At 39.9% G+C, this 26315-nt stretch overlaps 1 long non-coding RNA gene across 1 annotated transcript in view; it reads right to left on the reverse strand.

Annotated features, from left to right (window-relative positions):
* Positions 1 to 1747: 1747 nt before the first annotated feature.
* The window catches only part of LOC101938322 (uncharacterized), a 107697-nt gene continuing 83129 nt past the window's right edge, over positions 1748 to 26315 (reverse strand). Inside the window, exons 4-5 of the long non-coding RNA XR_010589740.1 lie at positions 21428 to 21533; positions 1748 to 2317 (exon numbers count right to left, since the gene is read on the reverse strand). This is a non-coding gene — a long non-coding RNA (uncharacterized LOC101938322). The remainder of the gene's footprint in view (positions 2318 to 21427; positions 21534 to 26315) is intronic.

The raw sequence follows: 26315 nt of genomic DNA on the forward strand, positions 1-26315 counted from the left end.
TGCTCAGTGCTACATTGCCTAATTGATTTAGGAGCCTAAATCCTATTCTCCAAATGGATTTGGACATTTAAGATTCTAAATTCCATTGACTGTCCAGGGGATTTAGACAGCTAAGTGCCTAAATCCCTTTTGAAAATGAGATTTAGGCTGTAAATCATTTAGGCATCGTGAGGCTGAGTGCAGCAAATGCCTAAATAAATTTAAAAATCTGGGCCTTAGTCCTTATCAGAGAAATTGATATAACCTTGTAGGTCTGTCATCATAAACTAACTATACTGTCTATCATGTATACAATGTCACAGACACTTGAGGGAACAGACTATTGTTCTTACAATCATCTTTCTTTAATGTTACAATTATAATTGTTATACTGACCTTTTGTAAAAATAACACAACTGTTCAGTGCAATGGGCTCTGGGTCCCTGATTAGGCTCTTGCGGTGTTTGGTAATACCAATAAATACATAATAATAATTATGTGTCCCTATTTAAAGGACATTGCACTGTATTTAAAAATATTCTTAAAAACATATTCACATTTACAGTGCTATAGAGCAGTGCCATCCATTAAACAGGGAAAGGTTCTGAGCTGCAACATTTTATTTTAAAAAGACAATCTTTCTACCACAAATACCAGAGTGTGCTTTGCACCAAGCTATGTGGTGTTCAGATACTTTTTGACTGGCATCTTTCTACTTCTCTCTCTCTCTAATACTACAGCCAAGGCTATGATTCTGTAATCAAATCTACATGTGCAGACCCATCTGTCCATTCAGAGTTCCAGTCAAGTCATTGGAGCTCCTCTGCACAGGTGCAAGGGATCACCCACATGGATCCAGTTGCAGGATCAGGGCCTAATTTATTACCATAACAATCATTAAGTTATTGTGAAACAATTTGATAGTGTCTTAAAGGTCTGAAACCTAAACAGCCACCTTCTTGGTAACTTTTAACATGGTGAATATTTAATGGGATAATATTTTATATAACTGTTTACAGCAAAATGTTTCCACTAACTGAGGTAGTGCTGCTTGATAGAGGAACCACATGATTTTGACCTACGAAGACTGGACAAAACACAAATCTGAACTTCTCTGTAGGGAATTAATATCCACTCACCATTCAGTTCAATCTTGCTTGGTTTTAACTGTGTTCCCTATTCGATCACCTGATATTTTTTGTCATTTCAGCTATGAATCCAGTAGAGGGCATTGTTAAACCTGCTTTAACAATTATAGGACAGTTTTTGGTAGTGAAAAGATTCACTCCAATACAAATGGTTTAATATAAAAAACCCAACACCCTGATAATTAACAATAATGAAAGGCATGAAAACTTTTTTTAAATGGACACAGGAGCAGAATATTTCCATTAAGGGAATATCTTTTATACTGTAAAAATGGTGACACTGTATTTATCCATGTAAAACCAACAATATTTATAATAGAGGTTAGTTTGTTCATGCACAGAATACATGTCAAATGTAAGGAGGCATGCAAGAAACAGAAACTAGCTTCTCAGAAAGAAAACCTATTTAAGCAAGTAAGATCTTGTAAAGGTTGATCTAGCTGGCTCTGTAGCTGTAGATTTAGAGTGACCTTTGAAACATTTTTCTCTGGGTCACCATTAACGGTTTTCCGGAGTAAAGTGAATTTCCAGTCTTGAATTCCTAACATGACTGTGGCAGAGGGTGGGTTGTTCAAAAGCTGTCTTTATGCTTCTATCAGTGGTTTTGTCCCCAGTTTTCCTTTGATTTCTCCCCCCCCCCCCCAAAATTGAGAGCTTTGTTTTTTTTTATTGAATGCCATGGACATAGTAGGCAGAAAGCATAATCAAGGTTTTTCCTTTTCTTATTATTTGTCCCACATCTCAGTTAATTCCTTATTTTCTGTTCTATTTTTGACACAAGTGTGTGTGTGTGTGTGTGCGTGTGTGTGGAGGTAGGGGGAAATTTGATCACTATCAAGAACAGGAAAAACCATGCTAATTGGGTTGCCCACTCAAATACTTCTCAGAATCTCATTTCCTTCACTCTCATAAAGAGAAGAAAACATTTAACATGTTGCCAGTTTACTGTAATTCCAACACTAGACAACTTGATTGTCTAACTTTTTTATTTAATAAGCTACAGCCTGATCCTGAACTCTTTACTCAAACAACTCTCCCACTCATTTGAGAATTAAAGATCCCATAACTTGGAAATAATCCACAAGGACAAAAAGAAAGTCCACAGAGTATCCTGCTCATTTTCCCATTGATGGTTTGCCTCTTATGTCGAAGTAGCCAAGAGTTTCCTTCAGCTGCAGCTCTCCAGGGATCTACAAGAAATAAAGGGAACAGACATGAATACCTTTTGTTTCCTCTCTGGTGTTTGACCCCACTGGCTCATGCCCATCCCTGGTCCCCACCACAGGTAGTCCTGGAATCCCCAATTTAAATAGAATATCCAAGAGTGGAGAGAGGAAAGCAGACAAGGTTTGTTAACTTGTGCTGCTTTCTCTCTGGGTCTGTATACTATACTATCCTCTCTAGTATCACACAGAACTTTGTATCATTAATGGATTCATATAATAAAATAAACCACTGAAACCTCTGGTCAGGTCTATTATCATTTCTCTATTCTTGGATGCCTTAATGTGAAATGATCTTAACCAACCAACCCATTCATTTGGGTTTACCTTTCTGTGATTAAAACAATAATAGAATATGACACTTTATGGCTTTCTGCCTCTGGATGGCAGTAACTCCTGCTTAAATGTTCATGACCCATAACTGCAATATCCTACAGCAAGGGATTTCCTTTTCTTTGTCAGTTTGCTGTCCAAAAGAAACATTTAATTTCATTCACTCCAGTGTTTATTTTAATCCAAATCTGAAAGCTAAGTACAAATAAGGAATCTGTTTAATGTTAAATCCTGATAGCATAAATCCCATGTATAAAAAAAGAAAAGAAACAAAGGGGAAAAGAACTGATGTGAATATTTCCATACAATTATATCTGATTCTGTATTTTATATAAATTAACAAATGTTGCTGAGCAAATCAAATTCCTTGCCTTGGGACAATGAGACAATATAAAGGATATTGAAACATCCTGGTCTTGGGATGTACTGTAAGAATGGCTGCCACTTAAAAGTGTTCTAGTTATATGCTACATCTGGATTTCTTGACTGTGATTTTCATTGTAATGCAACATTTTAAAACAAATTTAAACAAAATACATATGGTAAAAAGTATTTCCTAAAAATCCACTGTGAAAGTAAATAAGCTAATATTGAAATGGTTTGAGGGGAAGATACAACAGGCAATCAGAAAAACAGAAATACAGCTTTTTTCACCAATAGATCTCAGCCCATATTATAAGGGGTCACTTCTGTTATCCCCACTTTACTGATAGAGAAACTGATGCACAGAGTGGTTAAGACCAAAATTTTTAAACTTGTGCTGTTACATTTAAGTATCTGATTCCATATTTAGGGCCTGGAACCAAAGCCCACTGAATGATTTCAGTGAGCTTTGGAGCAGACCTTTAGGCATCAAAATAACCAGCTTGAATTTCAGAGGTGCTGAGTAATGGGAGCTGTATTACAATTACAATGGGAGTTGTAGTAATGCCATGTCACCTAGGTGATCAAACCCATAACTTGAAGAGAGAATATTCAAAGGAATACTTGTAGCAAACTGTGAGTAATCCACAGGTCGAAATTAGTTTGCATAAAACATTGTTGAATAATTTTGAATTATGAACCAATTTTACAACTAGACTGTCATTTTTACAACAATATTGAACAGGAAGTAGGATTCAATTTGTAAAATAAATTGTTCATTGCAAATTGCCTTCACAGATGTAGTGTGCCATGCATATTACATAACAAAACCAGTGTTCTCTTATCAAGAAAGTCAGGAAAACAGACAGCAATCAAAAATCCAATTCTTTACTGTAATGTATCTATTACAGATTTTTTTACTATACACACTTACTATAGTTAGAGCCTCCTCAGCTTAACTTCCTTTAAAACTCAGTCACATGCTGTCTAGTTGACCAGTGAAGAACTGATTTATCACTTACTAAATTGTGGTTATGCCCAGAAAAGGGACTATGTAAAATAGTACTTCCTTACTCAGCATATCTCTGCGCCTTTGACTCATGTCTGCTCACTTTATAAATGAAAATCTTCTTCTTTTTTTTACGATGATTAACAATGCACATCCAGCATGGTTATGGAATTGCAAGCTGGCGTCTATTGTACACATGGCTTTTCAACACAAAGTTCAGTTAACTGTAGACTCTTAAGTGTTATTTATTTATTAATATTGTATTGTTCTAGTTAAGCCCCCTATCCTGCACAACCTTTCTCTCCAGGCGGATATCAGCAATAACACTGCTCTACAGCCAAAATGCTTCTGAAATAAATGGAGTCAAACTTTACTAATTCTGGGTCACTGAGAACGAAAATGATGCTTAAAATTGTTGATTGGCTCTAGTTTTCAAGATATGCTATTGGGTCAGTATATACGACCCTTGGCTTGGGAATGGCGGAGGATAAGTGAGTTATAAAGGGAAGGGATCTCAATTTAAACCAGAAATGACTAAAATACATCTTTGACTGGATCTATGAATAAATCTATGACTGGGTTTGGACAGTACTTGATTTTTAGACAAAACAATGAAAGACGCAATCTGAAGCTGGTATTGCGTCATACATGATACGAATTGCATCATGTTATTCCTAGAAGTCATGGATGATGCAAGCTGAACACATTGCCCTATATCAGCTCTAGAAATCATACAGTGTCGTGCTCTCTTATTTGTCAGTGTTTGATTTTGCAAAGGGACACGTTTCTGTTTAGCCAAAGTGAGCAGAGATGCCTCGTACTTGTGTGAACAGTGCAGATAACTTCTGCTATGTTTGTGGTGAAGTGACTTTTGCATCACAAAAGCGCAGTATAACCACTATGGTTAAGAAAGCCTATCACCTTTATTTTGGCTGCAAAATTGGAGATCAGGACAAGAGGTGGGCCCCACACATATGCTGCAACACTTGTGCAACAAATCTTCGCCAGTGGTTGAACAGGAAAAGGAAATCTCTGCCTTTTGCAGTGCCAATGATTTGGAGAGAGCCAACAGATCATACCAGCAATTGTTACTTCTGCATGGTGCCTCCAGTTGGGAAAGGTGTGTCAAAGAAGAAAAAGTGGACTGTGCATTATCCAAACATTCCATCAGCTATACGCCCAGTACCCCACGGAGAAGGACTGCCGGTTCCTGATGCACCAGAATCATTCTCACTTGAGTCAGACGAGGAAGAGGATGAAACTTCTGGTCCTGAACCATCAATGTCACAGGACCCACATTTTCTCCCATCCTCCTCCTCTGTACCACACCTCATAACACAAAGGTGAACTGAATGACCTTGTCAGGGATTTGGAACTACCCAAGAGCTGGAACTGGAAGTGCTAATAAATAAATACAACTATGACATTGTTGGCATCACTGAAACTTGGTGGGATAATACACATGATTGGAATGTTGGTGTGGATGGGTACAGCTTGCTCAGGAAGGATAGACAGGGGGAAAAGGGTGTTGCCTTATATATTAAAAATGTACACACTTGGACTGAGGTAGAGATGGACATAGGAGATGGAAGTGTTGAGAGTCTCTGGGTTAGGCTAAAAGGAGTAAAAAACAAGGGTGATGTCATGCTAGGAGTCTACTACAGGCCACCTAACCACGTGGAAAGGTGGATGAGGCATTTTTTTAAACAACTAACACAATCATCCAAAGCCCAAGATTTGGTGGTGATGGGGGACTTCAACTATCCGGATATATGTTGGGAAAATAACACAGCGGGGCACAGACTATCCAACAAATTCTTGGACTGCATTGCAGACAACTTTTTATTTCAGAAGGTTGAAAAAGCTACTAGGGGGGAAGCTGTTCTAGACTTGATTTTAACAAATAAGGAGGAACTCGTTGAGAATTTGAAAGTAGAAGGCAGCTTGGGTGAAAGTGATCATGAAATCAGAGTTTGCAATTCTAAGGAAGGGTATAGAGACAATGGATTTCAGGAAGGCAGATTTTGGTAAGCTCAGAGAGCTGATAGGTAAGGTCCCATGGGAATCAAGACTGAGGGGAAAAACAACTGAGGAGAGTTGGCAGTTTTTCAAAGGGACACTATTAAGGGCCCAAAAGCAAGCTATTCCGCTGGTTAGGAAAGATAGAAAATGTGGCAAAAGATCACCTTGGCTTAACCACGAGATCTTGCATGATTTAAAAAATAAAAAGGAGTCACATAAAAAATGGAAACTAGGACAGATTACAAAGGATGAATATAGGCAAACAACACAGGAATGCAGGGGCAAGATTAGAAAGGCAAAGGCACAAAATGAGCTCAAACTAGCTACAGGAATAAAGGGAAACAAGAAGACTTTTTATCAATACATTAGAAGCAAGAGGAAGACCAAAGACAGGGTAGGCCCACTGCTTAGTGAAGAGGGAGAAACAGTAACAGGAAACTTGGAAATGGCAGAGATGCTTAATGACTTCTCTGTTTCGGTCTTCACCGAGAAGTCTGAAGGAATGCCTAACATAGTGAATGCTAATGGGAAGGGGATAGGTTTAGCAGATAAAATAAAAAACGAACAAGTTAAAAGTCACTTAGAAAAGTTAGATGCCTGCAAGTCACCAGGGCCTGATGAAATGCATCCTAGAATACTCAAGGAGCTAATAGAGGAGGTATCTGAGCCTCTAGCTATTATCTTTGGAAAATCATGGGAAACGGGAGAGATTCCAGAAGACTGGAAAAGGGCAAATATAGTGCCCATCTATAAAAAGGGAAATAAAAACAACCCAGGAAACTACAGACCAGTTAGTTTAACTTCTGTGCCAGGGAAGAGAATGGAGCGAGTAATTAAGGAAATCATCTGCAAACACTTGGAAAGTGGTAAGGTGATAGGGAACAGCCAGCTTGGATTTGTAAAGAACAAATCATGTCAAACCAATCTGATAGCTTTCTTTGATAGGATAACGAGTCTTGTGGATAAGGGAGAAGCTGTGGATGTGGTATACCTAGACTTTAGTAAGGCATTTGATATGGTCTCGCATGATATTTTTATCGATAAACTAGGCAAATACAATTTAGATGGGGCTACTATAAGGTGGGTGCATAACTGCCTGGATAACCGTACTCAGAGAGTTGTTATTAATGGTTCCCAATCCTGCTGGAAAGGCATAATGAGTGGGGTTCCACAGGGGTCTGTTTTGGGACCGGCTCTGTTCAATATCTTCATTAAAGACTTAGATATTGGCATAGAAAGTACGCTTATTAAATTTGTGGATGATACCAAACTGGGAGGGATTGCAACTGCTTTGGAGGACAGGGTCATAATTCAAAATGACCTGGACAAATTGGAGAAATGGTCTGAGTTAAACAGGATGAAGTTTAACAAAGACAAATGCAAAGTGCTCCACTTAGGGAAAAAAAAATCAGTTTCACACATACAGAATGGGAAGAGACTGTCTAGGAAGGAGTACGGAAGAAAGGGATCTAAGGGTTATAGTGAACCACAAGCTAAATATGAGTCAACAGTGTGATGCTGTTGCAAAAAAAGCAAACATGATTCTGGGATGTATTAACAGGTGTGTTGTGAGCAAGACATGAGAAGTCATTCTTCCGCTCTACTCTGCTCTGGTTAGGCCTCAGCTGAAGTATTGTGTCCAGTTCTGGGCACCGCATTTCAAGAAAGATGTGGAGAAATTGGAGAGGGTCCAGAGAAGAGCAACAAGAATGATTAAAGGTCTTGAGAACATGACCTTTGAAGGAAGGCTGAAAGAATTGGGTTTGTTTAGTTTGGAAAAGAGAAGACTGAGAGGGGACATGATAGCAGTTTTCAGGTATCTGAAAGGGTGTCATAAGGAGGAGGGAGAAAACTTGTTCACCTTAGCCTCTAAGGATAGAACAAGAAGCAATGGCCTTAAACTGCAGCAAGGGAGGTCTAGGTTGGACATTAGGAAAAAGTTCCTAACTGTCAGGGTGGTTAAACACTGGAATAAATTGTCTAGGGAGGTTGTGGAATCTCATCTCTAGAGATATTTAAGAGTAGGTTAGATAAATGTCTGTCCGGGATGGTCTAGACAGTATTTGGTCCTGCCATGCGGGCAGGGGACTGGACTCCATGACCTCTAGAGGTCCCTTCCAGTCCTTGAATCTATGAATCTAAGAGTAAGGCAGAGCTGTTGGGCTCCAGACTACAGCAGTGGAATCTCCCGGCAAGTGATGTTAGGGTTTCCATGTTCTGTGACCATCGAAAGGATCTTGTCCCATTCTTCTTCATGGAAGGTGATCTTGTAGCCTGCAACAACATCGATGGTGTGATGGCAGCCCTCAACATCGTTCACGATCCAGATGAGTGGAGACTGTTCATTGATTCATTGAAGACGAGTCTTAAAGCTGTTTTACTTGGCATAATGGCAATGTTTTGCCATCAATTCCAGTTGGTCATGCAGTCCATATGAAGGAAACCTATGACAACATGAAACAACTTTTGAGGTGCATAAACTATGACCAACATCAGTGGCAGCTTTGTGGCGATTTGAGGGTTGTTGCTCTCTTGCTTGGTCTGCAGACTGGATACACAAAGTACTGCTGTTTTCTCTGCGAATGGGATAGTCGTGCAAGAGATTCCCACTACATCAAGAAAGATTGGCCACTCCGACAGTCATTGGAGCCTGGGAGGAAAAGTGTTCAGCATCCACCACTTGTTGAATCAAGGAAGATTTTGTTACCACCCTTACACATCAAGCTGGGTCTGATGAAGAACTTTGTCAAGGCCATTGACAAAACACAAGCAGCTTTCAAGTACCTCCATGGAAAATTTCCAAGGTTAAGTGAAACTAAGATAAAGGAAGGTGTCTTTGTTGGTCCTCAGATTCGTGAACTTCTTCGAGATGATGCATTTGACCATGCACTGCGTGGCAAGGAAAAGACTGCGTGGAAAGCCTTCCAGTTAGTGGCAATAAATTTTCTCGGAAACAACACGGCAGACAACTACAGGTTATTGGTGGAAAACCTCCTCAAGGCATACAAAAGCCTTGGTTGCAACATGCCACTAAAGAGACATTTTTTGCACTCTCATCTAGATTTTTTTTTTTCCACCGAACTGCGGAGCAGTGAGCGACGAGCATGGTGAGCGATTTCACCAGGACATTGCAACAATGGAGAAACGCTATCAGGGCAAATGGAGCCCATTAATGCTTGAAGACTATATTGCTGGACAGTGACAAGAGATTCTCCATTTAATGAATACAAGAGACAAGCCAAGAAGTGCCGAGTAGACACTGAATAGGACTAAACTATGTACAGAATAGTTTTTTGCCTTTTGTTTCATAATAAATTTTATTTAGATAACCCTTTTGCTGATTTTTAAAGTGTTACATAAACAGGACAGGTGAAATATTATCATGTAAAACAACCATAAACACATGAAAAGATCTAGGTTTACAATTTATGATTAAAACTCTACTATCTACACAATATACATAGACATAAAATGTAAAAACTTAAATATCTTAGAAACAGTAGCCAATCAGTTGTTTTAATTGTCATATTTGAATTCAGCACATCAAAATACATAATAAATAGCACATTTTATCTCTGAAGCAGATGACTTCTCAAAAATTGTAGACCAGTGTAATTTGTCCCATAATGCTTACCAGCATTTTAATACAGACAGTACGTGCCCTGTTTCTGCAGTGGTCCTAAGATTAAAATGTCCTCCATCCCTGAAGGAATTATTATATTATAGGAGGAAAGAAGAATTCTAGATTTTGGGGAAGGTTGAGGGGGAAGGTTTGGGGGAAACTGCCGTATAAATCGAGGAATCCTCCACACAATTTAGGTCTAATGAGCTGCATAGAATATCTTGCCTTGCTTGCAGGTTATACTTCTCAACTGTTTTATACTTTAATATACTGCAATAGATGTCATGGGAATCAGTGCTTTAAAAATACATACAGTACATAGATTAGATGCCCCTATAGCTCTAACCCTCTATTTCCCCCGCCCCCTGCCTTTGTTTGCAGGGGGAAATCCACTGAATAACAGAGTTCCCGTTAAAAATACTTCAATTTCTGTAGGGAAGGAAGACTTAGGTGGATAGGACAGAATGTTCCTAGGCAAAAACCTCCCATACAAATATCAAACAAACAGCAAGTTGTTTTAGCTAATCAAGTGCCTGAAAAAAATTACTGATTTGAGGCAGCACTGGTGATGGACAATGGACAATCAGTCTTATTGTTGGGGTGGAGGGAACCAGTGCAGCCTTTGTACAACACAATTGTATAATATCATAACTGTAGTTTGGGACTGACAGCACAGTACAAATGTACTATTTCATGATGCAAGTCCTTCAGATTCGTATTTTGATGTGACTTAGGATATACCAGCTAAGGGTTCAAACCAATGCCTACTGAGGTCAACGGGAGTCTTTCTCTGAAATTAATTTTCTATTCAGGTTAAATAATCCCTAGGAAGACTTTTTTTAAACATGTAACTTAGTACTTATGAAAGATGCCACATGGACAGTCTCAGACTCTCTTATCCTTTAGTTAGTCATAGTATGGAGGCAACATGGGCAGGGTCAGCACAAATTTCTCTAGTAACCTGGCAATATATCTCAACCCTGTTTTGGTGGGACAGCCTGTTCTGTAAGAAAGGAGTTGATTCTCCATGCTAATTCATTGCTTGGTCCTTCCATTAAGACCATCAACAAGGGTGCAAATCAGTATAATTTGGTGTTTTTTTGTGATGTTGAGGCCTGTCTGCTAAGAATTGATATCACCAACTCATTTCTTATAGGTCGCCAGGGCTGCCAAGTGGTAACAATGATTTTTCACCACTACAGTCTTGGGCTAGAATATTGTGGGTGATTTAGAAGCGGTAAAAGGCTCTGTCCACTGAGCCAGTCATTCTTCCGAAGATGAATTACTTAAAACAATTTAGTGTTGAAACAAGCCAGTCTCATTAAGGGATCTAACTGAGCTTTCAGGCACTGCTCTACACTGGGGCAGTGCAGCATCACTTGTCCCAGCAGAGCACTTGAGGCAGTATGTTAGTGACCCAGCCAAGTACGTACCCATGGTCTCTGCAGGGCTTGTACTACCCATTCTGAAGTCTGCATTGTGCTGTCTTCACTGCTATCATTACACGCATTAGCTGGTTTCAGGCTAACTTGGGTGCAGAGCTTTTGCTGTGTAGACATACCCAATGTCTCCTGGAATTCCTAGGTAGTAAGGGAAGGGTGCTAATTTCTGTAGCCTTGGAAGGGGTGGATCTTATGCTCTCCTATGTGCCAAGCAGCTCCCTGGGGCAGACAAAGGGAAAGGAGCAATGGCTCACCATCTCTAACCCCTTTTCAGATGGTTTGTACCCCAGGCATTGCCAGCCAGGGAGTATCCTCTGTACTCAGCAAGGTGCAGGGACTGGGGGAGTGGAGTAGGAGGAAAGCTCCATGAGACCTTTGTGCACTGGTGCAACATCCAGCCCTATATCTTTGTCTATAATGAAAACAACTCTTTGGAAAAGCATTGCCATCTTCTTTAGCCACTGTTCTGGAATTCCATGAAACTTGAAAAAATAACAACCCCTCTACAGATAAAAAAGAACCCCAAAGCTGAGCTTACTTCAGCCTGTCAAAAGAAAAGCTGTGGAGAAGAAATCTTTGCGAATAATCACTTGTTGTACTGAGAAGCTGTACACTTGTGAGCACTCTGATTTTCTGCTGCTGTGGTTAGCTCTAAGGACTTCATTAAGTTATGGACTTGGTACCAGTGGGGAACAGAAGACAAAAGGCTTTTGAAACTTTTCAAAATGTTTTCTCTTAAACACACCTCTTGAGGTTGCATATTGAGCAGATTGCTGCTGATCTCCAAAGAAGTCCACAGAATAACTTTTTTTTTTTTGCTAGCAGTGTGTAAGGAAGTAGTTTTCTGTCAAAATGAATATAGTTTGCCATTTGTTTTGCAAGTTCAGTGGTTGAGCTCGACAAATTTTTTGGATGAAACTTTTTTTTGGTGTGTGTGTGGAAAAATACATATTTGTTGACACCAAAATGCTTTGCAAATTTGTTTCTGTTGAGAATTCCCCCCTCCACACCCAAAATGTAAAAATGTTTTTTGTTTTGACATTTTCTTCAGTGGTTTTCAATCTGGGGTATGTGTACCCTAGGGGTATGCAAGCTCTCTTCAGGGGCATTTGAGAAAAATCCTGTAATGGCAGACAACCAAAAATCCACTATCCCCACAGCTCTACTGCAGAACCTTACAGGCTTAGGTCCCTGGGTGAACAGCTTTCAAATTTTAATATGTGCACTGAAAAACACTATGCACTTGAATTTTTAATTGGCTAGGTTAGGGTTACCATTCATCCGGATTTACCCGGACATGTCCTCCTTTTTGTGCTAAAAATAGCGTCCGGGGGGAATTTGTAAATCACTCAAAATGTCCGGGATTTCCCCACTCCCCGGCAGAGCAGAGCGAGCAGCTGGGAGGGCTGCAGGAAAGTCATGGGCTGGACTCCGGAGCAGCTGTAGAGGAGCTCCTCCCCCCCTGCATTCTGAGCCGGCAGCTCCTCCTCCCTTGCAACCCAGTGTCCCGGTCCGGCAGCACTGTGCAGGACCAGGGACCGGGTTGTGTGTTGTGCTGGGGAGCGCAGCCACGTGTCCGGCTCGCACAGAGCCCAACACCCTGTTCTGAGCAGCAGGGTAAGGGGGCCAGGGGACAGGAGAAGGGGCAGGGAGGTTCTGGAGGGGGCAGTCAAGAAACGGGGGGGGGGTAGGGAGTTCAGGGGGGGCTTTTTGGGGGGAGTGGAGAAAGTTTTGGGCAGTCAGGGTACAGGTAGGGGGTAGGGTCCTGGGGGGCAGTTGGGGGGGTCTTAGGAGGGGGCAGTTAGGGGACAAGGAACAGGGAGTCTTAGGTAGGGGGTGGGGTTCTGGAGGGCAGTTAGGAGCAGGGGTCCCAGGAGGGGGCAGTCAGGGGACAAGGAACAGGGAGTCTTAGGTAGGGGGTGGGGTTCTGGAGGGCAGTTAGGAGCAGGGGTCCCAGGAGCGGGCAGTCAGGGGACAAGGAGCGGGGGGGTGGGGGGCTGGGAGTTCTGGGGGGGAGCTGTCAGGGGGCAGGAGTGGGGAGAGGGATCGGAGCAGTCAGGGGACAGGGAGCAGAGGGGTTTAGATGGGTTGGGAGTTCTGGGGGGGGCTGTCAAGGGGTGGGGAGTGGTTGGATGGGGCGTGGGAGTCCCAGGGGTCTGTCTGGGGGTGGGGGTGTGGATAAGGGTTGGGGCAGTCAGGGGACAAGAGGCAGGGAGGCTTAGATAGGGGGTGGAGTCCTGGGGGGCAGTTAGGGGCAGGGGTCTAAGATCACCTGGGTTATACAGTGCATGTGTTATTTCTCCGGAGTGCTTTGTCTTTCGATTTTGGCTCCAGTTCTGCAATGTGATCTGTACTGGCAGATCCCTGATTTATGGGACTCTATTTAGGTGTAGGGGTCTGCTCATACAGATCCAATTGCAGGACTGGGACTTATTTATTTAATTTATTTATTTATATTCAGACAATAGGAATTTCACTTAAACAGCCTCCTACTGGTTTCTCTTAATGGGTAGCATCAGCATACTTATGCTACTTGCAGAGAATCTGAAGAGGCCTCTCTGCTTGGGACATACATTTTTTTTTAAACTATTGCATTAAAAAAATGTTCTCTGAGTTCCTGAAATATCCTGAGGCTGACTTGTCATTGTTGATAATGCATTAAGCGCAATACTTTAGCGTGCTACAGTTTCAGTTGTTGCTGGGTTGACTGTGCCCTTTTGTATAGCACTAAGCAGGAATGAGGTAAGGCATAAAAGGGCACACAGTGGTGATGTATTGTCTGTGAATGATGAATGCAAGGGTGTAGGAGACACACGCACAAAGCCAACACCTACTATGCAAGCCATGCATGAGTTAACAGGAAAAAAGTTAAATATAAAGGACCAGGTGATCAAGGGCACATGCAGAGAATTTGCACACATACAAAACCTTAGCTCAGTGGCCAATCCAAATTTCTGGGTTGGATACTGGGCAAGCGTGCAGGGATCTAGAGGGAGGAATCCTCCCTTCAGGACATGGAGTGATTGACACAACTTCTGTGGCTTCTTACCCAGGTCCAGAAGGGTCCATGGCCCTTCCCTAACCCACCCATGCCTCCTCTCACCCACTATTGAATTATTTTATTCAAAGAATCCCTGCAGAACACCTCGTGCAGCCCCCTAAATCTTGACCCCAAGACCTATACAGTTGAACCTCACTGTTTTTACAGCCAGGGGCTGCAGAAACAGGGACAATGAGTTGGATTAGTCCCTAGGTGGCATATCTGCTCAGAGACGTCAAAGCCATATTTGAGGCTGCTTTGAATTGGTTTTTGTGCTGTTTAATACAATACTTTCCCTGCTTTAAGACTCCATACCTGTACTGTATGTGGTTGTCCTATGTACTCAGCTTCACCTCTACCAGGTCAGGTTACTATAACATGCTGAGGAGCCCATACACAATAAAATGTGTCCAAGACTGCATACCTGTCCTAGAGGACTGAAGCAGTAAAAGTGAGTGGTGCTACTCTACCCCAAAGCCCCATTCATCAAATGCACACTCCCATTGGACCCTGCTTGCCACACCCATCTTGTCAGGATTTAGGCACATTCATTTAATTAAACACAAAAGCATGCAAATAGAAGTCAGGACTTTGCCATTATGGATTTCACATTGTCCTTTATTTCAAGGGACACAGAAGAAACTAGCTGGTCAAAAACAACAAGGAGTCTGGTGGCACCTTAACGACTAACAGATTTATTTGGGCATAAGCTTTCGTGAGTTAAAACCTCACTTCTTCGGATGCAAGAAGAAGTGAGGTTTTAACTCATGAAAGCTTATGCCCAAATAAATCTGTTAGTCGTTAAGGTGCCACCAGACTCTTGTTGTTTTTGTAGATACAGACTAACACGGCTACCCCCTGATAGCTGGTCAAAAAAATTCAATTGCCAATACCTCTGAAATTAATCACAGGTCATCAATCCCACACTTACAAACCAGGGACATAATCCTGCAAGCCTTCATTGAGGCAAGGAATCCTACTGATATCAGTGGGGCTAAAGCATATTAGTAAAGTTTCCACCAACAGATCCCCAGTTCCAATATGTTAATTTCTGTTACAGTAAAATTATTATAAACTAATTCCTGGTGATTTTCCAAAGCAATTTTATAAATAGTGTATAGGCCTCTTTATACAATTTATTTAAAGAAGAAGGCAAAGCAAAGTCAGATGATGATGATTTATTTGAGGGAAAATTAACATATCCTTCCCTCCTTGCCAATCTTTTCTATCTTTGTAAAAAGACGTTTCATATCATTCAAATTACTTAAAGAAAATTCAACTATATGGTCTGCATCCTTCATTCCCTGGTCCTGGGGGCTGGTGTAAGCCTCAGAGCTGTTCTAGCATACATCCAGCTGCCAATGGTCTTTAGAGTCCTTCAGAACAGCCAAGCCTTGTCAAGTTATACAATGGACACCTCAACCACACCTGTTTTGTCCCAGAGAGTCCCCTTGCTAAGGGGATTGGGAGCTGATATATCAGCTCTATGTGACCTGATGATTGCCTTCAGTAGAAGAAATACTTCGGGGGCTAATCTGCTGGCTTTATAGCTGCATTCAGCAAAACAGTTGGATCAAGGGTCAAGGATTGGCCTTATGAGGCTAAGAAAAAGATCTGCAAAACATTATCATACCCTATCCTCTTTACAGTTCCTAGCTTTTCTCTAAGATTAAGGACTTTCTTTTGGTAGTCTTTAGAGGGGAGACAGAATTAAAACTGTCATTTTGCATAAACTAGAGAAATGTGTATTTTTGATTGATAGGAACAGTTTGCCGTGACAGGAGCTGAACAAGTGACAAGAGATTTAATTCATAAGAATTGAAATGGGAGTTTAAAAAACAAAAGGATTGTCTTTTTGTTTTCAGAATCTTTAAATGGCATTAAGGAAAAGCTATGTCTAGTAGGGAATGAGTATAAAAATCTTGCATGCAACTTCTTGCTGAAACCCAGGATCAATCATGCCATCCAAAAGGACATAATTACAGTTCAGCATTACTGCTAAGTCTTGTCCTCACTTCACTTCTTCTGATGTGATTTATTTGCCTGAATCCATTTGCTCTTCAGCCTCAATATCCGGGTGATGTGTTTCATTGCAGATAGCATCTGAAAGGCCTTCCAAGGACTCCGCCTGTGTGTGTGCAGCAAAACAAAGAAGCTCAAAGCGCTCTAACTTTATTCATGTCATTGAAGCAGATATAGAGGAAGAAAACACAATACCACCTGGCATTTCCTTTGCTGCATCTGTTCGTCATGGCGAGATGGGCATGAGTAGTGAGGGGTGACAGGCAATATTGCTTTGAAGCTTTAAAACTTAGCTCAGAAAAGATTGCTTCCAACAGGTAATGAAAAGAATGGGTGTCTTTATATTGATAAAACTACTCTAATCACGAGTATTCATGTGAGTGTGTGAGCTTCTGATAAGACTTCTATCAAGTGTATATGACATTAACTAGCAACTACACTGCTCTCTAATCAGCTGTTTTTTCCTAGCAACAGTATGTAGACAATGAGAAGAAATCTATTTAGCAAGCACCCAACTGTCAGGGAAGATGCTGTTACAACAATTCACCCATGAGATCATCTGTAGTTTGGCGAGAAAGTCCAAGATGGGCCCAAACTAGAACCCCAGATCTGAATATCCCTAGATGTCACTGGACTGAAGATGTTAAAAATCCAGATCCAGGTCTGAATTTTGCTGCTTGACCCCACACACCTCTAAGAGAATGGGAACTTTATGAAATAAGTTAATGGGGGGAATAAAGAGAAATAACTGATCATTAAATATGAACATCTGAGACAGCTCCTTTTCAGGCAGTCTTTCCTTATAAGACCTGGGTATATAATTTGGTTTTCACAAAGTTTCTTCAACTCTATAAGGATCTCGCATCAATCTCTTTGAGAAAACTTGTCTCTTGAGGCACAGTAAAAAAACTACTGTTCTCGTAGAAAGAAAAGGCTGATGTACAGAGTTCTTTTGTTAAAATGAGATCAAGCTTACTTCAACAAGAGTGACTACATTTTCTGGGATCAAACTGGGACAAACTTTGGGAGACAATGGTCTTCCGAGACTCTAAACGTTCTGTTGTTCATTCCTGCAACAATCTATCAAGTGTCAGATGATCTTTTCTGTGTTAAAGTTCATGGGTCTGATTCTTCTATGATTTACATCAGTGTAATTCAGGATATATTCCACTAAATCAGTGAAATTACTTGACTTCAAGTGAATTATTCTTGACCAGCATAAATCATAAGAGAATCAGGACACAAGGTGTCTGGAACCCAGCACAAACACTGACCCACTTCAGAGAATATTGGTATATGCTGCAATCCACATTCGTGTACCTCAGCTGAAAGAAAGTTGATAATTCTTCCTGGAGTAAATCTGAGACAATTGTATCTTTGTGGCTTCTAGTGGCACATATATTTTTATAAGCAAAGCCAGGGTCCCACTGGCACCGTTAGGAATAATCCTTTAAGAGTTTTCCATAGATATCTGTTGCTTAACTTCAACAGGGAGCTAACGAAACACTCTACAGAGATTTTTTTTTCCCTTCATGAACAACAAGAGATGCTTGTAAATTTAAAGCAACGGTCATACACAATCAAATACAGTGGCATAAAAGCAGTCATGCTCTCACTGCTATAAAAATAAATGGCGCCAATAAAGACATGCCAACATGTAAGAATAAACCCTTTGTGTTAAAACATATATAGCTAAAGAACATTTTATGTTATTCCTTTTTATTCTTCAAGACTCAGAACTTGGCTATTTTGAAAAGCTTTCTCAGTGACTGGATCCCCACCTTATCCCAGATCTTAAAATTCTCTGGGACTCTGTTTTGGCTGAACTTTGCATTTTCATATTTAGGGGTCATAGAGCAGTAAAAGGGCTCAGTTTGCTTGAAATGGAGTTGTCACAGCAAGGGAATGGAAATATATCTATCCTGGTCTGTATGTTTGGTGTAATCAAATTACTCTTTTCCAGATAGTATAAGGGTAGGCTTGCTGCACCTAATGTTTCTTTTTCCTGTTTTGGGCCCAATCCATATGGGTCAAAGGCCTTAATGAGGCTTTTTTAATATTGGAAGCTGCCTTTTTATTGTCCAATATAGAGCTTGCTTCAGGATGGTGCTGTGGAGGGTTTTTCCCCACCTGCCACCACTAGATGACCTGAAATGGGTAATGGGAGGATAGGACAATGATACCACCTCCCTTCACACCAGCCTATCAGACCTATGCCATTCATTGTACCGGACTCTCTATTCTTTGTCTTGGACCTTCCTGCTCTCCTTTTCCTGTCCCGTCATAAAGTTGTGACATACAGGAGAGCACCTCTTTATATCCTGACCCCAGTCACCTGACATGGGTCATAGTTACCCAGTTGTGGCTATCTGGTTCTCTACCCACTTCCTTTGGTTGGGCTCTCAGTCCCTCTCATCTTCCTTTTCTGGGGATCCCAGGCCCCACTTACCAGGGCTCTCTGACCCCTTTTCCCCTGCAGGTGCTCCAGAAGTAGTAGGTCTCACGCTGAGGGAATGGCCTTCCCTCACCACAGCACTCCTTCCAAGTGGGGGATGTATCACAGCAGCAACAACAATTTCTCTTCTGTGCCATAGGAAATCGAGGGGCTTCCTTGTAGGGAGGAAATTTGGCAGCGGTGGCCCATGGGGGATGGGGACTGGTGAGCATGAGAGTCTTAGAAGGAGGAGCTGTCTGATAGGGAAGTGGAGGAGCAGGAGCAGCAGTAGAGAAGAGCTGCTCTCCAGATGATTGTTATTGTTCTGCATAGTCAGTTGGACAGTACTCAGAATAAAGCAGAGCTCCTGCAAGCATCTTGTGTGATCACTGAACACACTAGGAACTGAATCAGACCCAGTTAAGTTTACTCCATTGACTTCAAGAAAGCATCCTTCTTCATTCCTTGATGTTCCTTAATGATCAAGTCAACTGGCCACATAGTAAAAACAAAACAAACCCCAAACAAAACAACAACAAAACTAATCAACCAACCCCTCCACCAAAAAAAGAACCCCCCCCAACACAACAAACCTCTTTATATATTGCATAAAGTGTAAAGTATATGGGAGTGATTGTCTAGGAAATGCAATTCTGAAATCAATCACATTTATGTCCTATGTATGGTACATTAAAATTATGTCTAACTATACACCATGTATTTCTAGTGATATGAGACCAGGCCAGTTCTGAATACAGCAGATATGTATGGTTTAATTATTTGTGCAAAAGAATTGATGAGATCAATGATAATTTACAGGAACTATAGAACTTCCCTCCAAATAGGGTGAACAAGCTCAGTGGTGTTTCTTATGCTTCATACTTTTCTGGTCTCTTGTATAAGTTTTACCTAGCAGGAGATGTTCTAAATAATTTGCATGAGAACTACGAAATTATCTAGGAAGAAGAGGGATTTCCCCCCCCACCCCCACACCCATATAGGTCATCTTGCAAATAATACAAATATCTCCGCTTGGAAGAATCTGGCTAACCTATTGGCAGCTTTTTGGACAGAAGAAAAAAAGGATTTTTAACCTGAAAAGTACATGAAACCTTTCACTGCAGCAGAAAAATATTATGTAAAAAATGCATTATATCACCTTCTTGCTGCAGTGGAAGTATCCTAGGAATTGCCATACTGGAACACACCCATAGCCCATCTAAGTTGATATCCTTTCTCTCAGAGCAATCAGTTAAAATTTCAGAAGCAATGAATTAAAATTGAGGCACAATTCTTGGATCCAGACCCAAACTTTTCCACACAGTGGTTGGATCTGGGTTTTCGTTATTCTTAATGCTCAATAATTAAGATTAATGTGCAATAATATAGGGGGCAAATTTCCTCCTGGTGATTAGCTTATGCCCTAAAGCATAAAGAAAGTTTTCTATACTTTTTAGTTAAACACATTTTATAAGTTAATTCAACTTTAGTGCGGCTCCCTCTTACTGTTCTGAAACTTGAATATAAAACTCTCTTTTCAGGGAAGGAAAATGAGACCTCCAGTTGTTTCAAAGCATTGAAATGTGCAAACTGCAACTCTAATTACAGTGAAGTTTTGCTGTGATAAAATTAACTTTGTTGTGGGATACATCCTTGCCCCCTTTCTGCAGATGACCTCAAATTCAGCAGAGCCAGGACAGTGCATGTATGTGAGAGATAAGGGAGAAGGGGACATACAATCAGCATTGTCCCTAGCAAAGTAGGGGCACAGGAGCAGTGGGGGCTGCTGTAACCTTAGGTTTAGGCTACTATTATATAATAGTAATATTAGAGGCTTCCTTCGTGGAACCCATTTACGCGAAGCCTAAGAGCTTGGGAGCTGGGGTTAGCCCTGGAACCCCTTTCTGTTTCCCATACAATAAATACAAATTGAATGGCTCTCTTCACATTTGTATCAATTGCATTTTTTGCCTTTATTATAACACAAGATAAATCACATATAGTATGCAATATGGGGGTGGCACATGGTGAATCTTTTGATGGGTTATTAGCATTTTTACTAAGAGTGGGTGTTTTTTTTACAATTGGATAGTCCATTACGTTCAGGGCTGTGGAAAAAACAGCTGTTTGTTTCAGGGGAAAAAACCACAACCCTCCCCAGCTTAGTGATTTATTGCCCCGATTTTTTTGACCATCTGTGTCACTCTGAAGTATTTACATGAACGTGACATATTTGAAAAGGCAATTTTTTTGTATATTGGAAACATTCAGCTCTAATTTCAGTGCGTGAATGAAAACGTCAACATATCTAAAGAAATTAAAAGGGGAAACAATGAGCACATCAAAAGTCTTGTTATGTCTATTAGGGAAGAACAAGAGAGTTATAGAAGCCTGGAGGAAAAGGGGTAATTGAAGAGAAGGGACTCTTCTCCTAAGATCTGTGCATATCATAGGGATTACGAGTTTGAGCCAAACTTCTCTCTATTTTATGGAGGACTGGGGAGCAACCAGTAGCAGTACTGGTAAAGCCTGTCCCTCCCTGACAATTAATTTGGGAAAATTCCTCCCAGGGTTTTCTTCCTCCCAGGAAGCTTTCATACAGGTTATCCTGAAGGAAGGAATGATCTAAGATAATATATCTGATTATAGTTAATAGATTAATAGCTTGTTTATCCAGGAGTGCATTAATAGCATCAGCTCTCCAACCAAGATGAGCCAGTTTGCAGTTTAATTGTGAGATTTCAGATTAAAAGAAATGAAGAATGAATAATTTTGTTAATCCTTTCTTACCTTCATTCCAGTATTTGTTTTTTGCTTGTAGTGATAGTCTCTCTCTCTCTGTCTCTGGTCCTGATAGTATGATAACTGCTTGAAGCTGTGATGATTTCTTGGTGCTCTACATAACAAAGAACATAGAAATATATATTCAGCTGGCAGTAATATGTAGTCAATATATGGATAAAATTTGTAGATTTTTTTCATGTTAATTTTGTTGGTTTGATTATAATGCCCACCCCCACCCCACCCTTATAGTGGCACACAAAAGTAAAAAGAGAGCCACATTTTAGGACTCTGTATGTTTTTTCCTTCCGTGTCTAATTTTGTGAGGTGTTCTTTGTTTGTTAAAACATGTTTACTAAATAGATTTACATTAACTCTCCAGATGCTCTTTCCTGAAATATTACAATTTAATGACCAGATCCTCAGCTGATGTAAATTGGCCTAGCTCTAATAACGTCAATGGAAAAATCCTATGGTCGCTTCTAAGTACTCAAAATATTTACAGGAACAGAGTTACACTAGTTTACGTTAGCTGAAAAACTAGACCTTAAAATTCAATCCTGCTTTTATTGGATACAGGATTAAGCCCCATTTTAGTGTAATTATAGCTCATTTGAGAATATTTCTTGCTACCACTCTAGACCAAAAGACACAAAAGTACTAAAGTTTTAAATACATTTTTAAGAACACTTTGAATGAAGCTATGAAAGAATTTTTCCCTTGCAGCAGTTACTTTTGAAAGCCCTCTTTTGTCATTTAGTAGCCTTCATCACAAAGGCATAATGTATCGTTCATGTACGTTGCACAACTTGCTCAATTAACATTAATTTCATTCAGCCTCTATAATCAGAGGATTCTATCCACAAGTTCCTCTGCTTGTGTAAGTCAACATATCACCATTGACTTGAATAGAACTATGCTGATTTACATTAGCTGAGCATCTAGTCCATTATTTTAAGATGTTAGAGGTTCCCATGAGTGGGGAGGAAATAATGCTGCTTCTTTTCTTCTTCTTCTTCTGAAGAAATGCTCAACTGAGAAGGTAGAAATTAGGAAAAGTAATAATTATACCTGAAATGTTAATAAGTGGATATCTTTTCCAAACACACAAAAGTTTTTAAATTCTAAAAGACATACACACACAAAAGATTTAGGGAAAAGGGAAAATTGTCTTTTATGTTGTTAGTGCCTAGCTCACTTAGCAGCTCCACCACGTGACAACAAATAACTAAAGAAAACCATTATTATGCAAACCATTTTGGCACAAAAGGGCATTACATATCTCGTACAAAAGGGGATTTCTTTAAAAACACAGCACATTCAGTGTTGGGGTTTGCAGTAGAAATTCATTGCCTTGCTTGCCAATATTATCATGCAGCTGGGTATTATGCTATTGCGTTTCTCTGAGGAAAAAAATCACAACAGAGAAATTCAAATGGTCTCAGATTAAACTGTTGTATTCAATTTAGCTATGTTGTCATATAACTTTTAATGACTTTTGGCATCTCTTCTCTCAGTACAAAGGTCACTACAAATATTTCTCACAGAGACTTTGGTAGCAAAAAAACCTGTCAAAATTATATTTATTTTGATGAAAACTAGTGTAAGACAAGATTAGACATTTTTTCAGTGCTGGAAACCAAGCCACTTTAGTGGGATTGACTGTATTGTACTTGTCTCATTTGACAAAGAAATAAACCGAGACATTAAACAGAAATACCCTGTGCACTGTCCACCTTTAGCTAGAGAAGAGATTTTGTAATGGTATCTCTTATTTTAGTGCTGTCAATAAAACAAGAGACAGCCATATTTCAGTTTTCAGTTCAAGGTTATATTTTTCCTTGCCAGAAAACCCCTCCCTATTTTAATAAAACAAAAATCAACCAACCAAAGAGATTTTAGGTGAGTAAAAAAGTCAAATGTAGTTTCTCTTAGACAAATTAAACTCTTTAGAATCCAATCTTTCAAACACTGATTTGGATGGGGAAAGTACATAAGTGTTTGTAGGATTAGGCCTGTAACTCCACATATTCCTAACGTCTGCTAATTTTGATGTTTTTTCCTTACTTTTCATCAATATTTCATTTATTGTTCCAATTCTCTCTGTATGGAATGGGATTTAAAACAGAAAAATCAGAACAGCTTAATAGGAAACTGCTTTTAAAAGTGTTCATTTAAAAAAAAAAGTCTCTTTCTCTCTTTTGTGATTTTCATTTTTCTTTTCTCTCATATTTTTTGTCTTTAATTCCATTTTCAAGAAGCCATTTCTGGGAGGGTTTTTTCCTCCATTTGTCCCTGATTCGCCCCAACATTGGTTCTTCTTTTAGTGGCAGATGGTTGAAAGGCGTGTGCTATGTGGTGATTTTATCTGCTGGGAAACAAAGGAATGGCACAAAATGAACATTTCTGGAAAAAAAACCCACGCTTATTAAATGGTTTCTTGGCATGTGTTAGTAGAGAAGCCAGACTTTCAGACACTGAGCACACTGTGGCATTCAAACACTAATGCAAACTAGCCCTTGGTGTACAATAAAATTAGAAACAGAAAATGGAGAGCTTTGGAAAACTGCACAGCAATGAGCATGTAGCTTGAACGTAACTCCAAATTCTTCACATAAATCTGAAGTACAAAAGACACCACATAATATTGGTCCAAGCTCACTTGTTTATTAATAAATACTCTTTGTGTTCTATGGAAGGTCATGTACTTGTTTACTATGAAATGTTTTCCTGTTTTGATCTGTTAATTATGGCATCTCGTGTATTAGTATTAATGGGTAAGCCAATTAGAACAAAAAATAATGAAGAAAAACTTGGTTCAGTCCAAGACCCTTAATGAATAAAATACATTAGTGTATAGACAGGAACAAATTGTGAGTGTTAAAACTGAATTTTGGTTTTAAAATTTGTAAAAACTGGCACTCTGAGCTGATTATGCATAAAGCAATCATGGAAAAATGTCTCTAAACAAGATATAAAAACAACACATTTGCAAAAATATAAATGTCAAATACAGATTTCACTCAGATGTGAATGCTTTCTATCCATCAGTGTGCCCCAAATACTTATATTCTCATGGGTGCACTGTCATATGATTCTCTGAAGTTCCCACTTCTGGAAAGTGAGACTGAAGGGAATGATTCTCTGAGATCAGTAAATCAGCTTTGTAGAATGTATCATAATTCTCCAAAGAAATATATACAGGAAGGGGACATCTTGGAGAATGTTAATAATGGTAATGTTTACAGTGCTGTCGTGATCTGAAGAAGAGCTCTGTGTAGCGTGAAAGCTTGTCTCTTTCACCAGTAGAAGTTGGTCCAGTAAAAGATCACCTTACCCACCTTGTCTCTCTCTAATAATGGTAATGCACAGATAGAAAGTGTTATATCTCAGGACTTTAAAAGTAGGCAAATATTATTATCCCCATTTTACTGCTGGAGAAACTGTGTAATGGACGCTAAAAGAAGCCCAAGGGGACTTATAGAAGATCTTTGGAATAGCAAGAATTTTTGGCCCAGATCCTGGTACAAAGATGCCCTAAAACCAGCTTATCTGCCCACTGAAGGATTCTCCTACTTAGGGGATTCTCAGGTGATGCAGAGTCATTGTAATAATTTTCTGCAACCTTCCCTGTCTGACGTCATTGCAAGGAGAGTGGTTGGTGGAAAGATGATGTGTAGGTCATCCCTATGCCCCAGCATGCTGCGGCCCTCCAAGCTGTTCTAAATTGCACGGTGGGACTGGCCTGGCACAGAGCAGCATTAGGTGCAGGCGAGCATAAGAGTATTTTACAGCTACTGCTGGCTGGAAAACAGAGTTTCTGTTCCAGGGGGAAATTCTGACATTTCAAAATTTGTTTTCATTTTAATCAAAAGCTGTTTGAATAAAAAGTTGAAATTTCAAAACTTCCTATGGAATTTCAATGCAGAAAAAAAAATGACTCGGCGTAAACAAAATGTTTAATTTTGCTAAGGTCAAACATTGTGTTTCACTAATGTCAACACATATGTATTTTATGATGCATTTTAATATTAAACATGATATTTAATTTATGTTTAATATAAAAATCAAAAAAGAAATGCATTGAAATGAGTCAAAAGAAAACATGTTTACCTTATTGAAACAAAATGTTTTGATGTTATCCACATGAAATAAAAGAATTGAAATGATTAATTTTGACTTTATCCTGACAAAAATGTTGTCGAAATTGATGTTTCCACAGACTATTTAGATTTAGAAAAAAAAATCTGTATTTTTGATGGAAAAAACATTCAGTCAAAAAAAAAAAATTCAACCTGATATTTTTGCACCCCATCCCCCTGAGCTCCACTAAGTGTTCCTCAGAGCCACAACTCAGGATCTTGGTCTCTGACTCTCTGCCCTGTATTCGTGAACTCTGTCACAATGGTACTTAATTTCACAGCAGCAACCCCCTAAATTCCTCTGAAACATTAATTTATTCCATCACTATGAAATACCCTTCTCTCTCTCTCTCTCTCTCTCTCTCTCTCTCTCTCACACACACACACACACACACACACACACACACACACACACACTATGGGTCATAGCTGAAAATACTCACTGACATATAGTTAATAATAATTTTTGACAGTGATTATTTCCTGCACCCCACTTAATGCTCTCTAGGTGGCCTAGCTGTACTCCCTGGGCCTCAGCTCCCATGATGCTCTCCAGGTGGTCTTCTTCTCCAATATGTACCAGAAAGGAGGCAAATTTGTAGTCCGCTTCAGATTCTCTTACTCCTAGCCCTCACCTCCCTGCTGCCTGGGTCAGTGAAAGGTGCAGGGAGCATGCACTGCAATCCAATTAACTCTCTCTTATGGGGAAAGCTGAAGATCAACAAAACAAACTGTTAGGCTTCTGCAAAATCATA

This window comes from Chrysemys picta, chromosome 8 (genome assembly GCF_011386835.1).
Source record: "Chrysemys picta bellii isolate R12L10 chromosome 8, ASM1138683v2, whole genome shotgun sequence".
Taxonomy (NCBI): domain Eukaryota; kingdom Metazoa; phylum Chordata; order Testudines; family Emydidae; genus Chrysemys; species Chrysemys picta.